The sequence below is a fragment of the Perissodus microlepis genome, chromosome 8 (assembly GCF_051167445.1).
Source record: "Perissodus microlepis isolate ML-2025 ecotype Zambia chromosome 8, ASM5116744v1, whole genome shotgun sequence".
Classification (NCBI taxonomy): Eukaryota; Metazoa; Chordata; class Actinopteri; order Cichliformes; family Cichlidae; genus Perissodus; species Perissodus microlepis.
The window spans coordinates 16372162-16397172 of record NC_140468.1 but is presented as its reverse complement, the minus strand read 5'-3'; the positions used below and the strand labels follow the sequence as shown (position 1 = coordinate 16397172).

Genomic DNA, 25011 nt, shown 5'->3' with positions numbered 1-25011 from the left:
GGTAAAAAACACTTTCCCGTTCGCTAAATCATTCCCCAGAATCATCGCAACTCCGGGCACTGGCAATTGATCGCGCACTCCAACCGGTACCAAACCCGAAACGAGCGGCGATTGAAGAAACACATTGTGTAGTGGTACTCGCAGCACATCCATTTTTACTCCCCAGACAAGAGCATCCGAACCACAAAAAGAGTCATCAGAAAAAGGTAGAATACCCCTCAAAATGAGTGTCTGCGCGGCTCCAGTGTCACGCAAAATCGTAATCGGCACCCGATCCTCCTCTTTTCCGTTCAAAGAAACAAATCCTTCCGACACAAAGGGACGGTAGCTGTCATCAAAGGTTTCACTTCCCACTTCATTGCTAGGTGAAGTGGAAGCAGACATAGAACGAACGAAACCCACACTTTTCGGCTTCTTTACCGTATGGGCCTGCTCCCCGCGCTGTAATGATGGGCAAACAACAACGAGGTGCCCAATTTCATGACAATAAAAGCATTTGCGATCTGACACAGGAATAGCAGCAGAACGTGTCTGGCGCTTAGGGGAAACCCTATAACTTTTGGCAGGATGAGTTGCGGAAGTGTACTCACGGCGCGCCGTCGAAAGTGCGGCACGATGAGTTAACACAAATTCATCGGCAAGGACAGCGGCTTTAGACAATAACCCCACCTTCTGTTCGTTAAGGTACACCACAATGTTTTCAGGGAGACATGTCTTAAACTCCTCCAGCAGGATCAACTCTTTCAGCTGAGTAAAGTTCTCTGCTTTACTGGCAGCCAACCACTTGTCAAATAAGACAGCTTTCTCACGTGCAAACTCCACAAACGTTTGACTGTCGGACTTGCGACAGGCACGAAACTTCTGCCGATACGCCTCCGGGACTAATTCATAAGCCCGCAAAATAGTGGATTTGACAATCTCATAATCCAAACTGTCAGCAATGGAAAGACTCGCACAAACCTCCTGCGCTCTTCCTACTAATTTGCATTGCAACAACAGACTCCAGACATCCTTTGGCCATTTTAAAGTGGTTGCGATGCGCTCAAAAGCAGTGAAATATGAATCAACCTCTCCCTCCCTAAAAGGAGGAACCAAAACAATCTGCTTGCTAGCGTTAAACTGGTCTATGGTGGAAGTGTCGGGGAGTGTACTTACAGGGACGGGAACAGAGTCTTTCGCTTGAGAATGATCCAGCTCCATAGCTCGTATGCGGAGATGCATGAGCTCGACTTCCTTAGCCTTAGCCTCCAGCTCCACCTCCTTCAAGCGAAGGGCAAGCTTGAGCTCTTCCGTCACCAAACCCGCCGCAACCTGACCAGTCGGGTCAAATTTAGGAGATTGAACGGCGACAGGAGCTTCCGCCCCCGACGTCATCCGCCCCTTGGAAGGTTTCGGGACGGCCCCAGCAGCTTCCGCCCCTACTGCCGTCTCCAAACTCCCAGACCCACTCGGCGAGGTTTTCTGCCTCCCAAAATCTCCCCTGTCCACCAGTTTCTCTATCAAACATTGTTTAATTTCCACCTTCTTAGAATGCAACGGAACATCCACATTGAATAAATTAGCCACTACCAACAAATCTGCTTTTGTGCACCGCTCCAACTTTTCAATGGAGGGCTGCTGCGCAAAATCATCCATGTCAAACGACATCACGAGCAAAGCAACAAAGAAAAACAAAACTCTGCAGACAACTAACCGCATCCGCGCACTCCAGAGCCGCAACTCGCGCCTACCGCACAGACGAACGAAACACTCCGACTACCCACACCCTCCACGACGTTTCCCCCCACCGCAAACGCAAAAAGGAAACGAACCAATCACACGAACGAAAAGGGATGAGCCCCCATTTATGTTACGCCCCTAGTCTAGGCGTGTAGAGACGCACATAAGGTTGGAGGAGAGAGAGACAAATACCCGCCCTGGTTCCCAAGCCAAACATCCAAAACCAGTTGTGAGTAAAAAAAGGTGATTTTATTGAAGGTAATGAAGCATAGCTCCAGGGTGAACCCAGGCCAAAATAATAAACAAAACCAACTAAGTCCCACCAGAAAACTAACTAAACCCTAAGAAAGAAACAGAACAAACAAATGACAATACTAACCCTCGCTCCCTAACCCGGAAAACAGGAGAAAACTGTTCCAAAGAAAAAGGCGGCTCACCCCTTCCGCTTCAGCCTAAGGGTGCCTAAACGCTAAGTTAATGCACCAAGAGCGGCTCTCACAGATCACGCTCACACAAGTACACAACAAAAGTATAGGCTGGAAACCAGGGTCAGGAGCCAAGCTGCTCGCTCGCTCGCTCGCTCCACTCTCTCTCTCTCTCCCGGGAGCTGTCAGAGCGGCTTTTTGAACGTGGTCACCTGTTCCATGGTCCAATCAGCTGCTCACTACTCTTCATTAGGGGAGGGACCTGCAAAGAGTCTTAAACACAGTAAAGAGACACAGAACAAAACAGCCCACACAGTGTTCTTATGGCCACAGCCGTAACAGTCATCATGACTGCCTTTCACACATTCCACCTGAAGCCACAACTGAGAAGAACAATAAACTCACCTCTGATCCATGGGGAACTTCCCTTATGGATGATGACAATGACTGGGAAAATTATTTTCATTCAGCTCCCTGGGAGGGGGGGTTTAATTAAGGACAAGTCAAACACTTCAAACCCTTTAAACACTACTAAAGAAAAGACTGTAAAGCGTGGTGGAAAAAGTGCAAAATTCATTTTTGATAAGTCTGTTTTTGCTGACCCAGTACATTTTAACCCTGAGCCTGCCCATTCTAAGACTGTTTTTTCTGAGCCCAATCCTTTGCCTACTTGTGTTCCTGCTCCCAGGGCAGCTCGAGCCCAGCGTACCCCTGCACCCGTATCAGTTCCTCGGGTGTGGGAGTCTGGGGCCCAGTTGGTCCCTGCTCTGGTTTCCAGGCCGGCTGAGGCTCTGTCAGTTTCTGCACCCGTACCAGCGCCCCGGGTGAGAACGGCAGCTGCCCAGCCGTTGCCGGTGCCTGTCCCGGCTTCCAGGGTGAGGGGGGCTGTGAACCAGTCCACCCCTGCACCCATGCCGGTCCCCAGGGTGAGGTCAGCCAGGATACAGCCCGTCTCCGCACCCGTACCTACTCCTGGGGTGGGAGCGGCTAGTGTCCGGCAGGTGCCTGCACCCGTTCTTGTTTCTGCTGAAGGCTCAGGCAAGCCCGCCCAGCAGTCCTCCCTGTGTTCCAGAGGCTCAGGAGAGTTAAGTCCACAACCATCATCACCACCATCACTACTGCATGCATTTCAGTCTATAGCTCAGTCATTGGCTGTATCCCAATTCAGGGTCTGCAGCCTTAAAATACGCAGCCTTAGCGGTCCACAAGGGCCGCGTACTCAAAGACCGCTAAGGCCGGAAGTGCGAGGCTTGTGAAATGGGATGGTCTAGCCTCTGTCGCGCTGCCCAAGTTGCCTAGCAACCATGATACTAACAGCTGGAAACGTTTCATACAGCATTGTTTGACAGAAATGAAGGAGAAAATCTTTTGTTCATTTGTTTGTTTGTTTCTACATGAGCTTTGATCATTCTCTGTAAGATTAAGGTCAGCTATTGAATGGCGTATATTTTAAAGTAAAGGCTTTAAAACCAGGTTGATACAAACGTCACTATTGTCACATAACTTTGCCGACAGGTGGCCAACAGTAATGTTTTAATGTTCTTCGTTATTAAACATTTGCACATAAGTGACATAATATTCAGTACTTACTTAAAGTTTACTCTTCGGGCACCCCTCTTCCGCCGTTTTTTTCGGCAAAATTGTCCACACCCACCGCCGCGCTATGCATTCTGGGATATGTTGGGCCACGAAGTCTACACCGCCACATCCTTAAAATTCAGGGAAATGAAGGACGCATTTGAGGGCCGCATTTCGAGCAGCCTTCGAATTGGGACAGCCTTCGTCGCGTCGCTGTGACGTAATCGGCCTTAAAATGCGGCATTTAAGGCTGCAGACCCTGAATTGGGATACAGCCATTAGCTCTGTTAGCAGCCCAGTCCATAGTTCAATTTCCTGTGTTACTGTTAGCTCACCCCTTAGCCCACTGTGCAGCTCAGCCATCTCCCCAGTGTTCAGCTCAGTCATTTGTTCCACACCCTGCTCAGCCTTCTGTTCAGCCAGTGGTCTCTGCCCCTACTGGTCATGCCACGTCAGCTGGGGGGCCCGAGGAGCCCGTCCAGCCTCATGCCACGTCAGCTGGGGGGCCCGAGGAGCCCGTCCAGCCACCACCTGGGGCTGCCACGCCGTGGCCTGCAGCACCTACGCCGTCGCCTGGTCCAGCTTCAGTTTCAGCTTCGCCGTCGCCTGGTCCAGCTTCAGCTTCAGCGTCGCCTGGTCCAGCTTCAGCTTCTGCATCAGCCTCAGCTTCTGCATCCGCCTCGCCTGGTCCTGCAGCTGCCACGCCGCCGACCAAGCCACATTCTGCACCTCGGAATCGCCGGCCACTTTCCGGGCCACCAGCTGGACGTTATCGCCGTCGAGGTCGGCCCCCAGAAATGTTTCCCCGTTGCCGCCCGCACGGTCAGCCCCCAGAACTGTTTCCCTGTTGCCGCCCGCACGGTCGGCCCCCTGAGTTATTGGTGAACTGTACGCCAGTGTTTTTTTGGTTTTTTTGTTCCGTTGAATTTATCCCCCGTGTCCCTGTGAGTTTGCGCTTGGGTCCAATCCCTGCCTGCCACACAGCCGAAACATGACATCTATAGCATTGTTTTGTAAAATGATGGTCCTTTTGCCAATACATAAATTATGCAAGAATATGCTGATGTTATCTTTCTTATTAAAAGTGAGATAATAAGTCAAATAAGAATGAAAAAAGGAAGCATAGTTGCATTTACATGCTGCACAGGATAGACACTGATGATTAGTTAAAAATTCACAACACAAAGCTGACAACACATCTTTTATTGTTGATCAGATTAGAGAGTAAAATTCTTCACCAAAGAAAAAGTCACCCTGAAAAGACACTTCCAACCATAATCCATCACAGGACTTTCACAGACTAAATTTAATCTCATCTAATTTATTTGAGAATGCAGACTTTGTGTCTCCTTTGTAGTTGTATTTTTCTGCTCGGATGATTTAATTTCAGCAGTTTTCTGCTTCTGAAGGTAGTGGAAGGACACAGCTAGGAGCCTCTATATTAGATAATAGTAAATGAGCAAGCAAAGGAGTGATTTCAAACACAGCAAGCTATCTTTTGTTGAATGAATCAAATGTGGTAGTATGGACATTGCCACACACACTGGGCCTTAAAATTTTCATATAGAGTAAATGTACAACTACAAATGTGATTTTCTTATTCTGCTGTGAGTGCACTTGCATCATTCCCTGGAACATCTTCTGTACTGTCTTTCATCATCTGTTTGTATTTGCTCTTGAAAAACCCAGCCTAGAAGTGCAAGGAAAAAACATAAAAAGGCAGAAATTGTGTATTACAGTTGCAAACAAAATGAATGAAAATAACTATATGAGTGACTATAAAAACCTTTAACCTTTGTTTAACTGGTCATGATCTCTAAAAATCTTAAAGCTATGTAATGAATTGAAAAAGTGTAAGAAGAGTCTTTCACCTTATACAGGCCAGCAGTGAGTAAAGCCAGAATAGCCAACCCTCCCAGGCATCCTCCAATGATGGCTTAAGTGAAATCTGGCTTAGGGTAAACTTCTACCTCTGCTACAATCTGAGAGATGAAGAGACACAATGTGGATGACATTTAAGCTCTTGTACATCTCAAACAAGAGAAAATAATGCTAAATCACCTTGCGAACAGGAGGATTGTTGTAAGACCCTGTTGAAAAGTAGATGTATTGTTCTTTGTCATACTCCACAGTGGCTGTACTGGTCAAGAGGAATTTAGCAGATTGAAGTCCAATCTATGGAAAAAAAAAATAGACTAGGATGAGGCTGAATTAAAAATATTGTTCAATTTAAGGGAGAAATTGTTATCATATTCAAGTACATAGGACCACCTATAATCCAAATATGTATAAATCATTTATAAAAACTATCCTTTAATTACCTGCTCTATCCATCCTGAACTGAGATTGGCAGAGATTTCGTATGTCCTACTCTGCAGTCTTCCCATGAATGTGTTGCACTTGAACACTCTGCACATGGCTACAGAGCAGTCCTGTGGGTGATTTAGAGAAAATTGAATGAAACAAATCTGTGATTCAGTACAATGTTATGTTTTGAATCTGTACCATGGTTCAGTTTTAACAGGTAGGTAGCAAAAGTACAGAGGCATACTTACCACCACTTTATTCTTTTGTATCTTTGGAACAAAATCTGTGACATTTGGTGCTTCATCATTTCCTCTCTGACAGTCTGCAATCTGAAATACATTTAAAATAATGTCAGGGTGATTGATCCTAATTTTAGCAAATTCACCCATCCCACAGCTAATTGTGACCCATTTTTGTATCTTTTCTATTACCTGTAGGCTGCTCAAATTCACCCAAATCTCTTTTTCACCAAGCTTCACTGGAACCTTGATCACCACAGTGAAATTAAGCGCTCTGATATAATTTGTTACCTAAAACATGGGGAGAAAAGAAAAAGGCAGTCAAGCATTATAATGGTTAGGTCTAATTCACACAATAATATTTATTATATTTTATTATATTTTACCGTGACTGATTGTCGAACCGGTTTCTGCAAATTATTTATCCCAAAAGTAAAATTGCTGTAGCTGAGGGTGCTAGAAAGATTTAAACATTATATAAATAATGTGTAAGACAAAAGAATGTTGGCTTGCAAATAATTTCCTTTGTTACAAATACAAACACACGTACTTTTCAAATGTCATGAAAATGCTGTATTTCACAGCAATCTCTTTCATTTCGTAGATTTCACTTGTAGTAGTGTTCTCTTGATTTCCACTGAAAGAGAGAAGTGAAATGATTTGTACTGTATCTGTGGGGTTATTAAACAAGGAGTACCTAAATGACTAAATGAACAGTACCTGGTGGCATTTGCAGTGACAAAGATCTTTCTCGCAAGTTGACTGTTGGTGTCAATCCCATAGGAGACAATGAAGAAAGCCTTAATTGAAATAAAGGAGAGAAATCTTGATTCCCTCACATCTTTTTACTAAACTGTGCAGAAGTGAGAAGAGAAAATTGCATCAAAAAAACAAACCTCAGTTTTACTCTTGAAAATTGGCTTGTCAATAGTGCAGTCTGTCCTTCCTCGGGATAAACCATCTTCACTGTCCAAGGATTTGCACTCAATTCTTCCCTTTATTAGAAAATAAAATGACTTCTGGATGGAGAGCAGCAGATCAGTGATGAACTGATACAGACTTGATCCTGATGCCTTACCTGCTGAATGGTGAACTTCCTGTAGGAGAGTCCAGCTATGTGAGAATAACACGACTGTTGTAGGAGTTTTCTCCTCTGTTCTCCACTGTGACTGTGACATTCAAAAGCTCATCAATGCCCACTTTAACCTCTGAGGATCTGACAGAGGACAAGAATAAAGGGAGAGGAAAACAGATTGCACTGTGTTGGTGAACTTTTCATAAGCTAAATATAGCACATGTTTGTGTTGAATTCTAACATACCATGTTAGAATTCAAAATATGTAGTATGTAACATATATGCTGTGCTTATTATATTTTTTGTATTGGTCAAATCTTTGAGCCCTTTTAATGCATAACACTTATGTATGTGTTGTATGTGAAAGGCCATATTTGCTGGTTTTTTGTATCTTTTTGAAATATGAATGACTTTTGTATTTTGTTTTATTAAGAACCTGAGGGCCTGAAGTGGAGGTGTCTGGGTGCGTTTGGTGGGGGCATTTGCGCTGTGTTTTTTTTATGCAACCCTGGTTTAACCTGCAGATTATTGTGAAGGTGTGTAGAGAAGAGATATGTGTGAATTGGCAATTTTTTGATACTCTTTTCATCTAGGAGCCCATTTGCCCACTGGTGAGCTGATATGCTGTTGATTAACTTTGTGCAAGTGGATTGATGCCTCTTTTGTTTCGTGTTTCTTTAATAATTGTCAAAAAAACAGCTTCTTGAGTATTTGAACCATGTCTCTGTGTAAAGAATAATGGACCATGATGCTTTCTTGGTGAATTGTAAAGTTCTCGACAAAATATATAATATAATATAATATAATATAATATAATATAATATAATATAATAACCTGGTGAAGTTGAAGTCCACTTTTAGATCATCAACACATTTGTTGTCAGTGCCGCAGTTGATCTCAAACCCTAACTATGGAACACAGCATGATGTGAAAAGTATGTATATTACACATTATTTACATAATAAATGAAACATAGGTGAATCCAACGAATAATCTGTTTGTTCTGCCATCTAACTGTACTTTTACATTTTTGTTAATCTGAACAAATTGAATATTCTTGATACGCTTTTGGAAAACAGCAAAGTCCTTTTCACACCCAAGAATTCTTTAGTAGAAGTAGTGTTAGTCAGTTTTATGGCAACAAAAAGTTAATTCAGAAAAATAAGGTCAAAACTAATGCTGTGTTCTTCAGTTCATGTCCAGCTAGTACATTTTTAAAGGTATTTACAGGATAAATTATTGTTGTTTGAGCCTGCTGAGCAAGACTTGGTCTGAGATTTGTGTTGGAAGGAAAACCATCAAATGTGAATTTGAGCTCATTGGAAAGCTGATTGAGAGCATCGTCTGGGCAGGCCTGCAAAAAGACAGCAGTGTTAGATTTAGGTTCTGTGTTGGAAGACTCTTAAAAGCAAAATGGAAAACAAAATCTGCTGTTCACCAAATTGAACTTGATTATTGGTTATATTAGTTTTTCTCTGATGTTGTTTTACCTCAATAAAGAAGTTTACAGTTGAACAGTCTGGTGTACTTAAGTCAACAATGACCGATCGAGACTCCTCTCGTTGTTTCCCACTGATGTAAGCTCGGTTGTTTGGAGGTTTGCGAGTGGCATCGAGTGTAAAAGTATAATTAATTCTAGCTTGAGCTGGAATAAATCAGTTTAAAATGTTACAAATGTACATACAGTAAAAAATGAAAATGGATGGGCAGTGCCATTTTGATTTTGAAAAAGTGAGGAGAATAAAGAACCTCGATCAACTGTAGACACTCTGCTCATGGTAAAGCAGACTGTAGCTGTGTTCTGCAGTGGTTTTGAGCAGCTTACATTCTGAGTAGGGATTTGGTTTGGGCTGAATGACACCTCAACTTCAACCATTACAATAGGTCTTGATCTGGAAAAAAGGAAAAACACATATGAACAACATTTGGTTTTTCAATTAGTACAGCAGCTTTCTGGGTAATGTAGTCATTTCCATTTCTGCTTGGAAATCATTTTTTAGAACAACAAGGCTACTGTTATAAATTACGCATTTTATTTTGAGACTTGAGTCTCAAAATAAAACCCACAGAAGCTGTTTTTCCAGGTGCTTAACCAACCACATTTATTCCACCTTTAATCACCAGAGCACTTCTCATTATGCAACCCAATATCATGGCAAAACGTGTAATAGACACCAGACCACCATTTTTATTTCACGCTTCTGCAAAACATGAAGTGGACATGCATGCAGTTGCATTTCTGCATGCAAAAGTTGTATTACCAGCACAGGGAGATAACATATGTAAAGACAAATCAATAGTGAACACAAAACGTATAAAGAACATTTCAAGGTCCTTAATTGCCAAAAAAGTTTAAGCTAGGTGCCTAATATGTATAAACATGTAAATGTGTTAATAATGTCTGCTAAAACGCTTTCCTGTGATAATGTTCACGTCGGATTGAAATAAAATAGCTCCCTCTGCTGTTACTGCAGCTTACTGCAACTTCTGCATGCATGTCATGTTTTGCCATTTTCCTGGGTTCCATCATGTCGCAAGGAAAAAAAATTTTTATCTCATGATCAGAAAGGCTTTTGACATGATAAACTTTAAGTCATATAACGTGACTTCTGGGAGAAAAAAATAGATGCCTGTTTTATCCTGCATATGTATTCCATTAAGGATTAAAAATTACTTTTCATGAATCATTTTATCATTGATGATGATTTATGATACATTATTATATTATATAAAACCAATGCACAGGTCTTCAAACAGACCTAAACGTTTGACAGTTGGCGCATTCATTTGACATTGACAAAGTTGGTAGGCATACCACAGACAATAATAACACATGACTGGAGTATCTTGGACGTACCTCAGTAAGACAACCGTGCCCTTTGAACCCACCGCTAAGTCAGGTAGTTTATCACCACTCTGGTCAAAAGACGACTGACTGATTGTCACTCCAAAGAACTTCAGTCCTGACTGGACCTCAGAGCCAGTTATTCTCTGTGTACGTGAAATATTTTAATTAATCAAACTTCATTGTATAGATATGGGCCTTAAATGATAACTGTGTTAATATATCCTCGTGAGTTCTTTGATGTCGTGTACCTGTGAGTAAGTAGGACTGATTCTTCCTTCTCCTTCACTGTGGAAAATGTAGATGCTGCCTTCACCATTATTCTCCAAAGGTGCTCCAACTGCCAAATCCCTGAATCCATCTGAGTTTAGATCAGGCAGCACAGCAAGAGAAGAGCCGAACCTTCCTTTGACAGCTACATGTCCTCTTAGTACTAATGGATCATCAAAATTACACTCCACAAACTAAAAGCAGGAGAGTGAATATTTTATGGTTATTAAGAAAGTTGAAAAATAAACTGATTCATTTAATTGCAGTACATAAAATTGTGATTTACCAAACCAGTTAGTCTGCAAACATAAACTCTTCCCTCTCTATCAGGCTCCGTGTACATTGGGGCTGATATGAAGATTAGATCAGTGATGTCATCATTATTTATGTCCATGGTACACACCTCTGCCCCGAAATATTCACCAGTCTGATACTGTATAATCAACAAATTCGTAATGAAAGGATTCATGTTTAGGGAAAAAAAACAACAGCTTTTATTTAAGAAAATAATTCATATATAGTTTACAATTCCATTCAGATCTGTCTTGCTGTAAATTCATACCTGTGATGAAAAGGGCTCGATCTTTTGGTTTTCAAAGCTTTGTCTGTTAACAGCGACCACAACTCCTCTGTGTTTATATCTTGGAGCACCAACAATTGTTAGTGAGCCACTTCGGGTTTTAGCAGTTGCCATGGAGTAACCTAGAGGTTAGGTATTCAAAAAGGGGAGGATTCCTTATTCCTCCTTTTAAAATGTGTCCATTTTGCAAACACATTAGTGTGTTTGGGTGAAAGAATTACAGCAGAGCTGTGTAATACATGGTTACATGTGTATGAGTTAGATTGTTAAAGCTGTAATATTCTTACCAAGATAGCTGTCAGGCTCCAAAGACACATCCTCATATGTTTTCATCTTCTGGCCTCCTGTTGTGTATTGCACGTAGCCTCCCTTCCACTGGTTTGCACCAACAATAGACATCTGAATTCCCTACAATGCAGACAGAAAAGAAATTTTATATATAATTTATTTTACATTTCAAACCTGGAGTATGTTTAACTGGATAACTGTCTGCTTGCTTTTGGGTTATTATAAATGTGTGAATCTCTCTTTCTATGACTAGACTGTCTAGTGAGTTTCAGGTGGGTTTTAATTACCTCAGGCACATAAACTGCACTGAATCCCTCTTGAGACATTTCCATTTTCAATGACTCTCCACTGGTTTGAGATCCTGTAACAGAAAAATAAACGAGAAGGTAAAAGACACACTACAACAAATTTCACTTTAAAAGAAGTTTGTTTATTGTTTTTTTTAATTATTCTAAGTTAAGTAGTAGCTCCAAATTATTTTTTTCTCTTGATTACAAAAGAGAGATTGAAATGAGATTGATTGGTCAAAACTAAATGAAAAGTAATACCATGTATGTCATTTTAATTGTAAAAAAGCTATTACAATACATTTATCTTTGTACCTTCAATGGAGAAGATTTTGTCCTGCAGACTCTGTCTTATTAATTCAAGTGCGTTGAAGTTCTGCACTTGAAACACATATTTGACTGAGGGAGACGATGCAATGGTGTCCAGTTCTTGTTTTGCTGCACTGTAAGTAAATGCACTCCCCACCTGGTGTTATAAAATATATGTTTGAGTTGTTATACTATGCAACAGGATTTGCTCAGTACAGATTATGGTCCATAACTTTACGGACTTTCACCCAGTTTATAGACAGGTATTGTGCACTCACTGAATATGACCCACATTCATGATAACAGTTACGTAATTCTGCAAAATATTTTTCACATAAATTTGATTATGAACAGTTTATGTTCCCATCAAAAATTCTGCCTTTTCATTAATTTAAGAAATTCTATTTTACGTTTATGTGGTCAGTGAAATGGGCTTTGATTTCACTACGTTAGTCTTAGCCTTCAGGTGTTTTTTGCATCCCATTGTCACAGATATAAATAAACAAACAACTACCAGTGTAGGCCTTCTTTACAAACATTTATGAAAGAATGGGTTGTTCTAAAGAGCTCACTGAATTTGAGTGTGGTACTGTCAATTTGTGAAATTTCTTCCCTCCTGTGTACTCCATCATCTACTGTTATAGTTGTGTATATAGTGTTATATCTTGTGAGTTTTGTCTGATAGTTGACTGAAACACATCGTGAGTAATAAAAATAATAATAATAATAATGGAAGTACTTACCCCAATAGCAAATCGAATAATGGTTTTACTCTCTGCCAGCTGTGCTGCACCTCCCAGATCATAACGATCATGGGATTGTCCATCAGTAATTACTATCAAGACCTTCTTTACATTTGGTCTAGAACCTGTCTGTGGTGTGAAAACATTGTTCCTGCCAAGTGAAAAAAAAAAATCTATTTTTAACACAAAACAACTTTTCAAAGTGCATCTTATGGTCATGACTAAATTGCATGTGTTATTATTGCATCATTTTTGTATTATCTTTTAGTATTGCAGATATTTTTGCACTTTGCAAATCCAGCTAATGCAAGTATTTGAATTTAGCCTTGGTTATGCTCATCTCATCAAATCTGTGGGAAATAATTATTCAAAACCCAAGTCTGTCTTTTTACAGGCTTTCAAACACACAGTACTTAGTGTGGTGAGATGCACCAGAAAAAAATAATCTGAACAGGAAGTCTAGACAATAAGTTCACTGTAGTGCTTTAGTAATATTATTGCATCACTGACACAACATGTCTGATGGCATTAGCTGTGTAAGTAGCTCCCCCCAGCTGACGGATTCCATCTATGTCATTCCATGGTCCAGATGAGGTAAATTTCTTAAAATAAAAATGAATTTGAGGGAACGTGGAGAACTGGGAAACAGAAAACTGCAAAAAAAGAAAAGAAAAAGAAATTGTCATGCTATATGAAGATAAATAGAAATAAAGATAAAACAATTTTATGTGCCATGATTTAAATTACAGAGGGACTGCAGGGTCTTACCTGTGCATCATTTGAGAGAAATGACTGAATTAGCGCTTTCACAAATGTCTTCATTGTTTGAAAGTCTGTATTAGATATGCTGCCTGAACCATCCAACAGGAAAGCAATGTCTACTTGCGGCGGGCATGCTATCAAAGAGATTAATTTCAAAATGAATTTAATTTCAAAGGGTTAAAGTTAACCTTCTTATTATGTTAAGGGTCAATTTGACCCATTCCAGTTTTTGTGTTGACCAAAGTACTGGTCATCCTTTCTTTTTCTTCATGAAAGCTTATGACTTTTCCTTATCTGGGGTCATGAACTGGTGTGTAAAATATGGACACTTTGATGTGTCCTGGAATGTCTCTGCAGTGTTTGTATACAAAGATGATGTTGCGGGTCATTTTGACCCGCACACTTTTATGTAAGTAAAAAGTTGTTCAGATCCAAAATAAACATTTCTCTTTGATGTACTTTGTTTTGACTGCTTCTGAATATACATTCAGAGCCAGGTGTGCATGCAAGAAACTTTCTCTCCCCTATTCTTGTCACTGTTCTCATGTCATTTCAAAAATGAGCTCCAGAAGGTTGACGACTGAAGAAGCTTTATCACTGCTTTTCAACTGGGATAGTGATGAAGAAGAAGATGTTTCAGAGACTGAGGATCTTTCAGAGGCCGAGGACAATGTTATTGATGATCCAGACTGCCAATTTTCAGACGAGGAGGATGATTCTGAGGGAGAGTGTGCCGCCATCTCTACATCAAATGAAAACCAAGGAATGCAGCAATCATCATCCACAGAGGAGACATGGACATCTAAAGATGGTAATATAAAATGGTTATTATCACCACACCGAAGTCAAGGCAGGCTGTCATCTTCTAATGTCATTAAAATGACTCCTGGTCCTACAAGATTTGCCATCACACGAGTTGATGATATTCAATCAGCATTTCAACTCTTCATATCCCCTCCAATAGAGAGGATTATACTGGACATGACTAACCTGGAAGGGAGGCGTGTATTTCAAGAGAAATGGAAGCCACTGGATCAGACTGACTTGCATGCTTATATTGGAATTCTGATATTAGCTGGAGTATACAGGTCCAAGGGAGAAGCAACTGCAAGTCTATGGAATGAAGAGAATGGAAGGCCAATCTTTCGAGCAACAATGTCTTTGGAGACATTTCTCAAGATATCTCGTGTGATCAGATTTGACAACCGTGAAACCAGAGCTGGTCGACGTGAAAGAGACAAACTTGCTGCAATCAGAGATGTATGGGATAAATGGGTGGAAATTCTACCTTTGTTGTACAACCCTGGTCCCCACGTTACTGTTGATGAGCGCCTTGTCCCATTCAGGGGTCGCTGTCCTTTCCGACAGTATATGCCCAACAAGCCGGCCAAGTATGGCATCAAAATATGGGCAGCCTGTGATGCAAAATCTAGCTATGCATGGAATATGCAAGTGTACACTGGAAAGCTACCTGGAGGAGCATCTGAGAAGAATCAGGGGATGCGTGTGGTGCTGCAGATGAGTGAAGGGCTGCAAGGGCATAACATCACCTGTGACAATTTCTTTACATCTTACTGGCTTGGAGAGGAACTTCAGAAGAGAAAGCTGACTATGTTGGGAACAATCAGAAGAAATAAGCCAGAACTTCCCAGTGAAATTTTGAAGATGCAGGGAAGATCTCTGCATTCCTCAATATTTGTTTTCACTGAGAAAGCAACAGTTGTTTCATATTGCCCAAAGAAAAACAAGAATGTTCTTGTCATGAGCACAATGCACACAGATGCATCTCTGAGCACAAGAGAAGACAAAAAACCACAAATGATCCTAGACTACAACTCCACCAAAGGAGGAGTGGACAATCTTGACAAAGTCACAGCGACATACAGCTGCCAGCGCAAGACAGCTCGTTGGCCCTTGGTAATTTTCTACAACATTTTGGATGTGTCTGCTTACAATGCCTATGTCCTGTGGACTGAAATCAACCAACATTGGAATGCGGGTAAATTGTACCGACGTCGCCTTTTCCTGGAAGAACTGGGAAAAAGTCTTGTCACTCCCAAGATCCAGATGCGAGTCAGACCAGCTCGATCCCCAGCAGCAGCAGCTGTCATTGAAAAGGTCAAGTGTGCACCATCCAACCAATCTGCAGTGGATCCAGTGGATACAGGTGTAAAGAAACGGAAAAGATGCCAGGTCTGTCCCTCACGAGAAGACATTAAAACAAGCACTGTTTGTGAGAAATGCAAAAAGTACATCTGCAGAAAGCACACAGTCACATTCTGTCCATCATGTGGACAAAATTGAAAATGTTGAACACTGAAAAACTGAGAAAATCGGGCAAGTTCAAAAGAAATGTGTTTGTAAAGAAGGAAAAACTTTTACTAAATTGTTCTTAAAAAGAGTTATGGTAATTCAAACTGTGTTGTATGTCTGTGTTCTAAATGTTTTTCTAATGGAAAATAAAGTTGCTATTGTTTTATTGTAGTTTTTTGACAATTCTGAGTGGATTTACACAGTACGGGTCAAAATGACCCACAACATAATCAATGTGATTTTTTTTTAACATAATACAAGGGTTAACAGTACCACACAGTACCACATGCTGAAATAAACTTCTCGTTAATGGCCCTTTGAGTTCATCTACGTAGTAAATACTAAATGTAATCTGATTTGACAGACAAAACATTAAGAATAAAAGATTAAATTAGTTTGATCTAAAACTAATTTTAGAGGTTCATGTAAAAAGAATCTACCTCTGGCCACAATCAGCACACTAAAAGAGAGACTGTGTCCTAACTAGGAGAGGGGTTTGTGTCAGTGTGTGGGATTTTAGCCTAAGGTTAAAACTTACTTACCAATAGGAGTAAATTGACAACTTAAAACAATTTTATTGTTTTTTTTGTTTTTTTTAGGTGACAACTTCCTATTGGTTATTTTGTGGTATGACAGTTTTGGATGCATCTATCCATCCAAGCTTAGATCTTGAGGTTTGGTCTCATCTGTAATCTTAGACCACCAAATCATACAAGTCATACACAAAACCTGGCATCAATCCCTTTTTTTTTAATTTACTCCACTTCTGTTTTGACTAAACCTTATTTTTTGCTGACATGTATAAACAGAAGTCTCAATATAGTTTCAGTTGATCTGAGATTTAGAGATTGTACAAGCACCAAAATAAGTCATCAGAACTCTACGTTCAAGTATAAAATCCAAAAGCTTTTTTTTTAATTAGTGAGGCACCAGGACTCTAAGCATTATGGGTATATCATCACAAATTTTATTTACTGTTACCTTGAAGAGAAGAAGGTATGGGTAGTCCAAATATATTAGAACGGTCCATGTGGAAGCACACACCGTTGTACATGGTGATACTTTTGCAGTCCTTTGGGATGGTTGGACCACACACCTGAGAGAAGACAGTGTCAATTTTCCATTAATACAGTAGGCTGATTACTTCCCTGTCCTTCATACAATGATTACTTTGATATAACATCAAACATACCTGAAATTAATCTGAAATTTGCTTTTTTTTACAACTTTAACATATTTAAAGAAGCCACACTAAATTCTACCATGAAACATTTCCAAGCTAGAAGTCCTTAAAGTATTGGGGTTGGTTCAAAATTTAAGCAATTTATAATTCTTACATCTTTTTAAATAACTTTTTTCAACATTTTTCAGTCTTCCAAACTTCTTGTTTATGTATGTGATATATCCGCATTAACATTTCAGGACTGAAAAAATACATTTAGTTTTTCACAGAGCTTGACTATGTTAAACAAGTGAACTAAAATAAGCAGACCCAGTCTTATATACCTGTCCTATGTCTTAAGTGTTTCTAAGTGTTTTTCAGTAAACATGGTAAAATTTTGAATGGCTTCATTAAATATGCTAAACGTATTGTACCCAAAACATCAGCTGATTTTATGGGGTGTTGGTGGAAGGCACACTAAGGCTATGTTCACACTGCAGGCGAAAGCACATCAAATCCGATTTTTTTGACCCTATGCAACCCATATCCGATCATGGTATGACAGTGTGAACGGCACAAATCCGATATTTTCAAATCCGATCTGGGTCACTTTCATATGTGGTACTGAATCTGATAAATATCCAATGTTTTAGAAAGCGACTGCTGTTTGAACGGTCAAGTCGCATTAAATCTGTCTTTTACGTCACTGACACAAGACAGACGCCAATTATCAGCTCCGGAGAAGACATCGCAAACGCTTCCTGGCCATCCAGCAGTGAAACCTGTGTCAGTGTTGGGAAGACAACGTTGGAGAAAACGTGAACGTGAACATGTTATTTATAACTGTATAATCTGCAGATTCTGACAGAAATCTGCAACTATCCTTTGAAGCAAACAGCAATAAGGATAATTATTAGGTTATTTACATATTTACATTTACATTATGTAAATAACAAAATAACTTAAAGCAAAAATTGGGAAACGTAAAGTCCGAAGTCTTTATATTAACCCTCTCGAGGCAGGCGTTGCCGATTTGCAACAGTTAAAAACTAACAACCTGATTACCCCACATACATATTTTATGAGTTTTTTTACTCAGAAGTACCACTGCAGGACTTGGTTGTGCATTAGCAACAAAAAACTTAATTTGAGCCTGAGAGGGTTAAGGGCCATCAGTCAAACAATATTGTTTGCTCTGGGTCTAAACAGAGCGCGTTGTGTGTGACGTCTTCTTTTGCGCATGCGTGCCGCTTTGAGGGTTCACACTAGAGCGCGTTTGCTGTCGCATTTTATTTGTAGTGTGAACAAGCAGACAAAAAAATCTAAATTGAGCAATAAGACCTGCAGTGTGAACGTAGCCTAAGTTGTCATGGAATGGCCTTCATGCATTTTCTAACTATAACTGTCATGGTCCAGAGTCTGTGGACTCCATGTTTATGTTTAAGTTTATTATTATTATTATTATTATTCTGTGGTTTTGTTTATTTTGGGTTGTTTTTTATGATTATCCCTAGTGTTTTGTGTCCTTTGTACTCTCCTGTTCCATGTTTCACGTTCCTATGTTCTGTCTCCCCAGTCTGTGTTAAGTTTGCGTGTGTAGAGTTCAGTCGGTGTGTTTCCTGTTTTATTTTGAAGGTCCGTGTCTCTTGTCAGTGTTTCTAGTTTCGCTTCCCCTTGTCTCGTTATGTCCAATTAATCCCAGCCGTGTCTCCCATTCCCTGTGTGTATTTAAGCCCTGTGTTTTCTTGTGTGCGTTGCTGGCTCATCTGTGTATTTCCCTGCGTCCTTTCCCTGAGTCTCCCTGCATCTCTGTTTCTGGTTTGTTTCAGTTAGTTTTCCCAGTTTAGGTTTTGCTTAGCTTCCATGCTCACCTTCGCCGTATCTGTTTGTATCACCCTGAATCACCCTTGGGTCCTAATTATCCACCTCCACACATCTGCCACAGTGGACATGACAATAACAAGAGATTTTGACAATGTACTGGTAATGTCTGCAGTTCACCAACTCACCACAGTGTTTTGTGTTGTGGGATCACTTTTCATTGTCAGACCAAGCGACATGTTGACTGCAAAATCTGGTGCTGTATTAAAAGCAAGCAATATTTTTTTAAATACTCATAAAAGGCAATTGAAAGGAAGAAAACAAGACTTAAATCAATGACTCCAAAGCAGCATGACTGAAATACTTCCCATTGGAACTTCTCTCAACTGCAAACCAGGATGTAAACCAGGCCGCTTTAATATCATATAATTTAGTTTCACTTAAAGAATTATCTTAACATTAACATTACTAATGCCATTGACTTTTTCCTTGCTTATTTTAGCAAGATATTATTAGTTTTAAAGACTCAGTGTTACAAACTAAGATATTTACTTTGAAAAATCTAATTATGATTTGATTTACACATGTTTCTGTACAGCTCACGATAATTTATTTGATGGCAAAACACTTGCTGTTAGAGTTCCATCACATCTTGTCAATACATTCAATAATGAATGATTACTTACCTTCAAACGGGATATTTTGGCAGTTTTGGGGAGAGGTGGTGCAGCTATAAATTTTCCCCCTTCGATTTTGTGAATATTGTTCTACTGGGGCACTGACGAGCACACTAAAGAAATAAATCCAGTCAATGACGTAAGTCCAGACAGTGAATTGTTGGTAAATAACAATAATCTCTATGAACAGTTCCAGTCTGGTTTTTGCCCTTGCAATAGCAGAGAAACAGCCCTTATAAAAATAATCAACGATCTGCTTATGGCAGCTGACTCCTGTTTACTCTTCATTCCTATTCTCCTCAACTGAGTGTTTTTGACACTTTTAGCTTTTGACACTATTTCTCACTCTATTCTCCTTAGCAGGTTAGTTTCCATTGGTCTTTCCCATATTCCACTAGCTTGGTTTAAATCATACTTGTCTGATCACACTCAGTTTATTTAACTTAAATCCTTTACTTCTGAGCCCTTTCCTCTGATTACTGGTGTGCCCCAGGGATCTGTCCTCGGGCCCCCTTCTCTTTTGTTATTTACCTTCTTCCGCTTAGACACATTTTTTGTAAATATAATGTCCAGTTTTACTGTTATGCTGACGACACCCAGCTTTGTCTTCTAAACCTGATTCTACTCTTCCTCCATCCTCACTCACCTTCTGCTTAGCTGAACTTAATTGATGGTTTTCTTCCAATTTTCTTAAACTCAACAGCAACAAACCAGAGCTTCTTCTTGTAGGCTCTAAATCAACACTATCTAGAACTAATAGTTTCTCTATTACTGTCAATAACCTCTGTTTCTTCTTCTGTGAAAAGTTTGGGTGTCATCCTTGACAGTACTTTATCCTTTAACTCACACATCAATAATGTCCCTTGCTCTGCATATTTCCAATTGTGTAACATTAATCGTCTCTGTCCTTTTCTCACCCCACATGCCACTGCCATTCTTGTTCATAGCCTTGTTACTTCTCGGATCAGTTACTGTAATTCACTTCTTTTCAGTCTGACTCAAAAATCCATCAATAAGCTTCAACGTGTCCAGAACTCTGCTGCCCGTATTAACACTAGAATTCCCTCTATTCACCACATCACCCCTGTCCTGAAGCAACTTCATTGGCTTCCGGTCAAACATCGCATCAATTTTAAAATACTTCTGTATACATTCAAGACTATTCATCTTCTCTCCCCTCCATATCTCTCTGATTTGGTTCAGATCACCATTCCATCTCGGTGCCTCAGATCCTCTTCTCTTTCTCTCTCCGTTCCTTCCCAGTGTCTGCCTTACCACCACATATTTCAAATACGATGAGGGTTTCTACAGACAAAAACATGGCTGTGCCATGGGCTCCCCGGTGTCACCCATTGTAGCCAACCTTTACATGGAGGAATTGGAAAGAAAGGCTCTTGGCTCTTTTAAAAAGGAGAGTACCCAGCCACTGGTACAGATATGTAGACGACACCCGGGTCAAAATCAAAACACAAGTAGTGGAATCCTTCACTGCTCGCATCAGCGCTGTGGATAAATACATCAAGTTCACCAGTGAAGACACAAAGGACAACTGTTTGCCTTTCCTGGACTGTGCCGTGCACATTGAAGAGAATGGAAACCTCAACATTGAAGTTTACCGGAAGCCCACACACACAAACCAGTACCTCCTCTTTGACTCTCACCACCCTCTGGAACACAAACTTGGGGTAATTAGGACCCTACACCACCGGGCAGAACATGTTCCCTCTAAGCTTGAAGGGAAAAAGAAGGAACACACACATGTAAAGGAAGCTCTTAAAACATGCGGTTATTCTAATTGGGCTTTCATCAAGTCAGCAAAGATGCACAGAAAAGAAGATCAGACACCAGCGAGGGAGGATAAGAAAGACAGACGCAACAACATTGTCATCCCCTATATACCCGGTGTATCAGAAAAACTCAGGAGAGTTTTCTCCAGGCACGACATCGCAATTTACTTCAGACCCAGCAACACACAGAAACTGGTTCATCCCCAAGACAAAAGTCCTAAACACAAACTCAACAATGTAGTGTATGCTGTACAGTGTAGTGAAGAATGCTCAGACCTCTACATTGGAGAGAACAAACAGCCACTTCATAAACGCATGGCACAACATAGAAGAGCCACCTCCACGGGACAAAACTCGGCAGCCCATCTGCATTTAAAGGACAAAGGTCACTCTTTCGAGGATGCCATTGTACACATTTTGGACAGAGAACGCCCACTCACATCCTGGGCCATCTGACCTCAGGAAGTCACATGATAGGGTGGGGCTAGGTTTCACAATGAGCTCACCTGAAACCTTGGCTGATTGTGACCTACACTCATTTTCACACCTTGGTTCATGTGATTAGGTAGAGGATCATTAGGGGGTCCATTGTCCCTCTCGGGGGATACTCCCACAGGGCTTAAAATCCAGGACTCTCCACCATTTGACCCAAGACCGGAAGAAGCTTCTCGGATGAGAGGTGAAACGTCTTCAAGCAACTTAAAGAAGTCTAGACGCTTTTCTTTCCAAGCTCCTTAGACTACGATGACCTGGATGACTGAGAACCTTCACTGACATATTCCCACTGTCTTGTCACTATGGACGGCAGGCCCTTCAGTTGCTATGCTCCTTAACTTTGGAATCCCCTACTTCCTGATATGAGAAATATCATCTCATTTTCTCTTTTTAAGTCTAGACTCAAAACTCACCTGTTCAAAATAGCTTATTCCACATAACCTTTCCACTCTGCTAACTTTTAATCTGTTCCTTCTATTATGTTTCTCATTATTGTGTATATTCCCTGCTTTTATGCCTGCTTTTACTACTTGCTCTTCACAGTGTCCTTGAGTGTTCTGAAAGGCACTTTTGAAATAAAATGTATTATTATTATTATTATTATTATTAAAATACACTGTATGTTTTCTGTTAAGAAGTATTGTTTAATTATTACTGTAAGGCATAACAGAGAGGCCAGTTCAAAAAATGCAAAATCTGTAAAATACTCTTAACCACGCAGGTGCAGACCCACATCCAACATAAAAATGCATGTCCTGACTTACTCTGATTGTCTTTGAACCACCTGGTAGCCAAAACCAGCAGCAGAGTTACTCAGGGTCTTCCAAGCCACAGGATCAATATTGAAACAAAGTGCAGCATTTAACACTGAGAAGTTTTTTTTTTAAAAAAAGAAGAAGAAAAAAAGAAAAAGAAAGAATGACATCAATAATCTTACTTGAGGTCATCTAATAATGTAATTATAGCCTTTCTCAATGTAATCACATTTAGGAAATTATATGCAGTCTATGTTTTATTTTCATACTATGTCTAGACTACCACTATAGCAGAGATGTCAAAGTCACTTCACACTAGGACCACATACAGCTCACAGTACTACACACTCCCTGAGATAGCTAAATATAAGAAAAAAGAGTGCAATTTAAAGAGTATGTCTCAGTTTGTATATATGATAAAGAAATTTTGCTGTAGTAAATGAAGAACATCTTGTCAGCATGACCCTTTGGGCTTAAATTTTAGATAATCAATGTGTAAAACAACAAAGTTCTATTAGATCATTGCAGACTGTCCTGTAATTATACAAAAGAACCTTTTGTTAATTCACATAAATAATCCTTTCTTTGTTTTCTTTCACTGGACCCATTGTAATAACAAATAGAGATTTAGAGAAGATACTGAAAAAACAGGAGCTTTTCTGTCATTTCATTGTTCGTCTATTACTTATTTACTTTGGTGTGGTACAATTCTCTATCTTTATCAGGAGGAAATGCTGTAAAACCTATGAAAATATATTTGCCCTTTTTCACTTGATCCAAAGCCATCCAGTGGGTCTTGTTGGAGTCTTTGCCAGGCGTATTTTAGCCCTCTGGCCTTATGTTTGACACCCCTGCGCTACAGTGAATCTGTCATTACCACTACAGTGCTCTAAAGCCAGATATTTTATAAAGCTAAAAAACATCTTGAAGATTAAAATTTAAAATCAGATTCTATCTTTGCTTCTTATATCTTCCCCCATTTAAAAAAATACAGACATTTAAAGCTTTAAAGGATAAAAATCAATGCTTAACTCTACAATTAGTTTCAGGATATTCCACAGTATAAAAATAGACAACCTTTTTGTATGCATGTTCTTACTTACAGTGCTAAAAAATAACATAGAATGGAGAATGCTGCTTGCGTGCACATTCTGAGGGAAGTAAGTTTGATATCACAAATGTACATCCCCAAAGAAGAAAATCTAAATCAGTAGCGTGCACTTTAGATAATAAAAACAGTATAGAGGCACGGAAGTTGTATTGTTATATGGTTGCCATAAAGTGAAACTCTGATATTGTTGCAATACTACATAGCCGTTGTTCTATATAAGGCTAGACCTGAATTTTTGTGCCAATTATTTTTATGAAACAACTTATATTTATCACATTTCCTTTTTTTGGGTCATGCTATGTACAATCAATATATTTTTCTGTTCAATAATGAAAGCTTAATTTGATAGTTTTGCAAAAACTAGATGTATTTAGACATAGATATTTTATAATACTGACACCCTCTCAAGTTCCTCTTATTACCACTGTCTCTTTAGATTACTGTAATCTTTTGTATTTAAAGATTTTCAGTACATGGACAGAATAAGTTGGAAGGAAGAATATGGTGTGTCGTGGTCGTAAAAAGTTTCCAGTTTTGTGTAGCCCTGCATAAAACAAGGAGGCATATATAATGACTGCATAAACTACTAAATCATTTGGGTTCATAAATCCAGTTCTACAGGTTTTGTGGGGTTAATAATTAAGAATGTATTACTTCGTGAAATTTTCACACTGCATTTCTACGACAGAAAACATCAAAACATTTTAGTTATAAAGTTATTTTTAGAGTCAGAAGTTGACTGAACTCATGACACATTTCAGCAGGTAGTTTGATTCACAGAGGATGAAGTGCAAATAAGGAAATGGCCATCACAAAAATATTTCTAGTTCATATGGTTTCACTTTGTATTTTACCGTCAATTTATTTTTTGTTTTTTAATACTAAAAGAAATATTTTTTAAATAGAAAAATGTGGCTGTGTACACTTACAGTCATTTTTTCAAAGGTTGTACTCATTCATAATTAAAGAACTAAAGACAAAATCAGAAGGCACAAACTTGTCTTACCAGATGAAAATAGTGTAACACAAATTATCCAATCCATTGTGTTGCTTCCATGAAAAAAAAAAACCTAGTCTGTTTGTTTTTTTAATTTGACTGATACAGTTGGTGAGGTATTACTTCTGCTCTGTGTCACAGTCATAGGGTGACTGATGAAAGGTATGGCAGGTAACGTTTTCATGGGAGGAGCTACAGTATTGACAGCACTGTCTGTTTTATAAGACACACTGCTGTGGTGGTGGTGTTTAATTTTGATCCCTTTTTTTCAAGTATTTTTTTCTGGAGTTCAGAAATCTGCACTGTTTGTTGTTAATTTGTTTTGATAAATTGTGAATTTAGAGAAGTTCAAGTCCTCCAAATATGCTGGATCACATAACTCACAGAACAAAAAAGGTTGGAGACCAATGCTCTGTCCTATAATTAACAATATAAATCATTAAATGCTGTGTTGATGGTTCTGAA

General features: G+C 39.7%; 2 pseudogenes across 1 annotated transcript; one reads left to right on the top strand and one right to left on the bottom strand.

Moving 5' to 3' along the window:
* Nucleotides 1-2352: 2352 nt before the first annotated feature.
* Nucleotides 2353-25005, bottom strand: LOC146381695 (integrin alpha-M-like; annotated as a pseudogene). Its single transcript, XR_014801232.1, has 33 exons — nt 24556-25005; nt 22448-22550; nt 19411-19514; nt 18913-18983; nt 16723-16837; nt 13435-13562; nt 13177-13319; nt 12667-12817; nt 11930-12080; nt 11615-11688; nt 11327-11447; nt 11022-11161; nt 10746-10892; nt 10441-10653; nt 10202-10335; nt 9094-9236; nt 8835-8989; nt 8573-8698; nt 8179-8252; nt 7347-7484; nt 7165-7263; nt 6989-7068; nt 6819-6905; nt 6655-6724; nt 6461-6559; nt 6278-6358; nt 6044-6154; nt 5784-5897; nt 5594-5704; nt 5344-5412; nt 4435-4592; nt 2815-3205; nt 2353-2406 (listed from the first exon to the last, which is right to left on the bottom strand). The product of XR_014801232.1 is annotated as an integrin alpha-M-like (transcript).
* Nucleotides 19536-21753, top strand: LOC146381696 (uncharacterized; annotated as a pseudogene).
* Nucleotides 25006-25011: the final 6 nt, after the last annotated feature.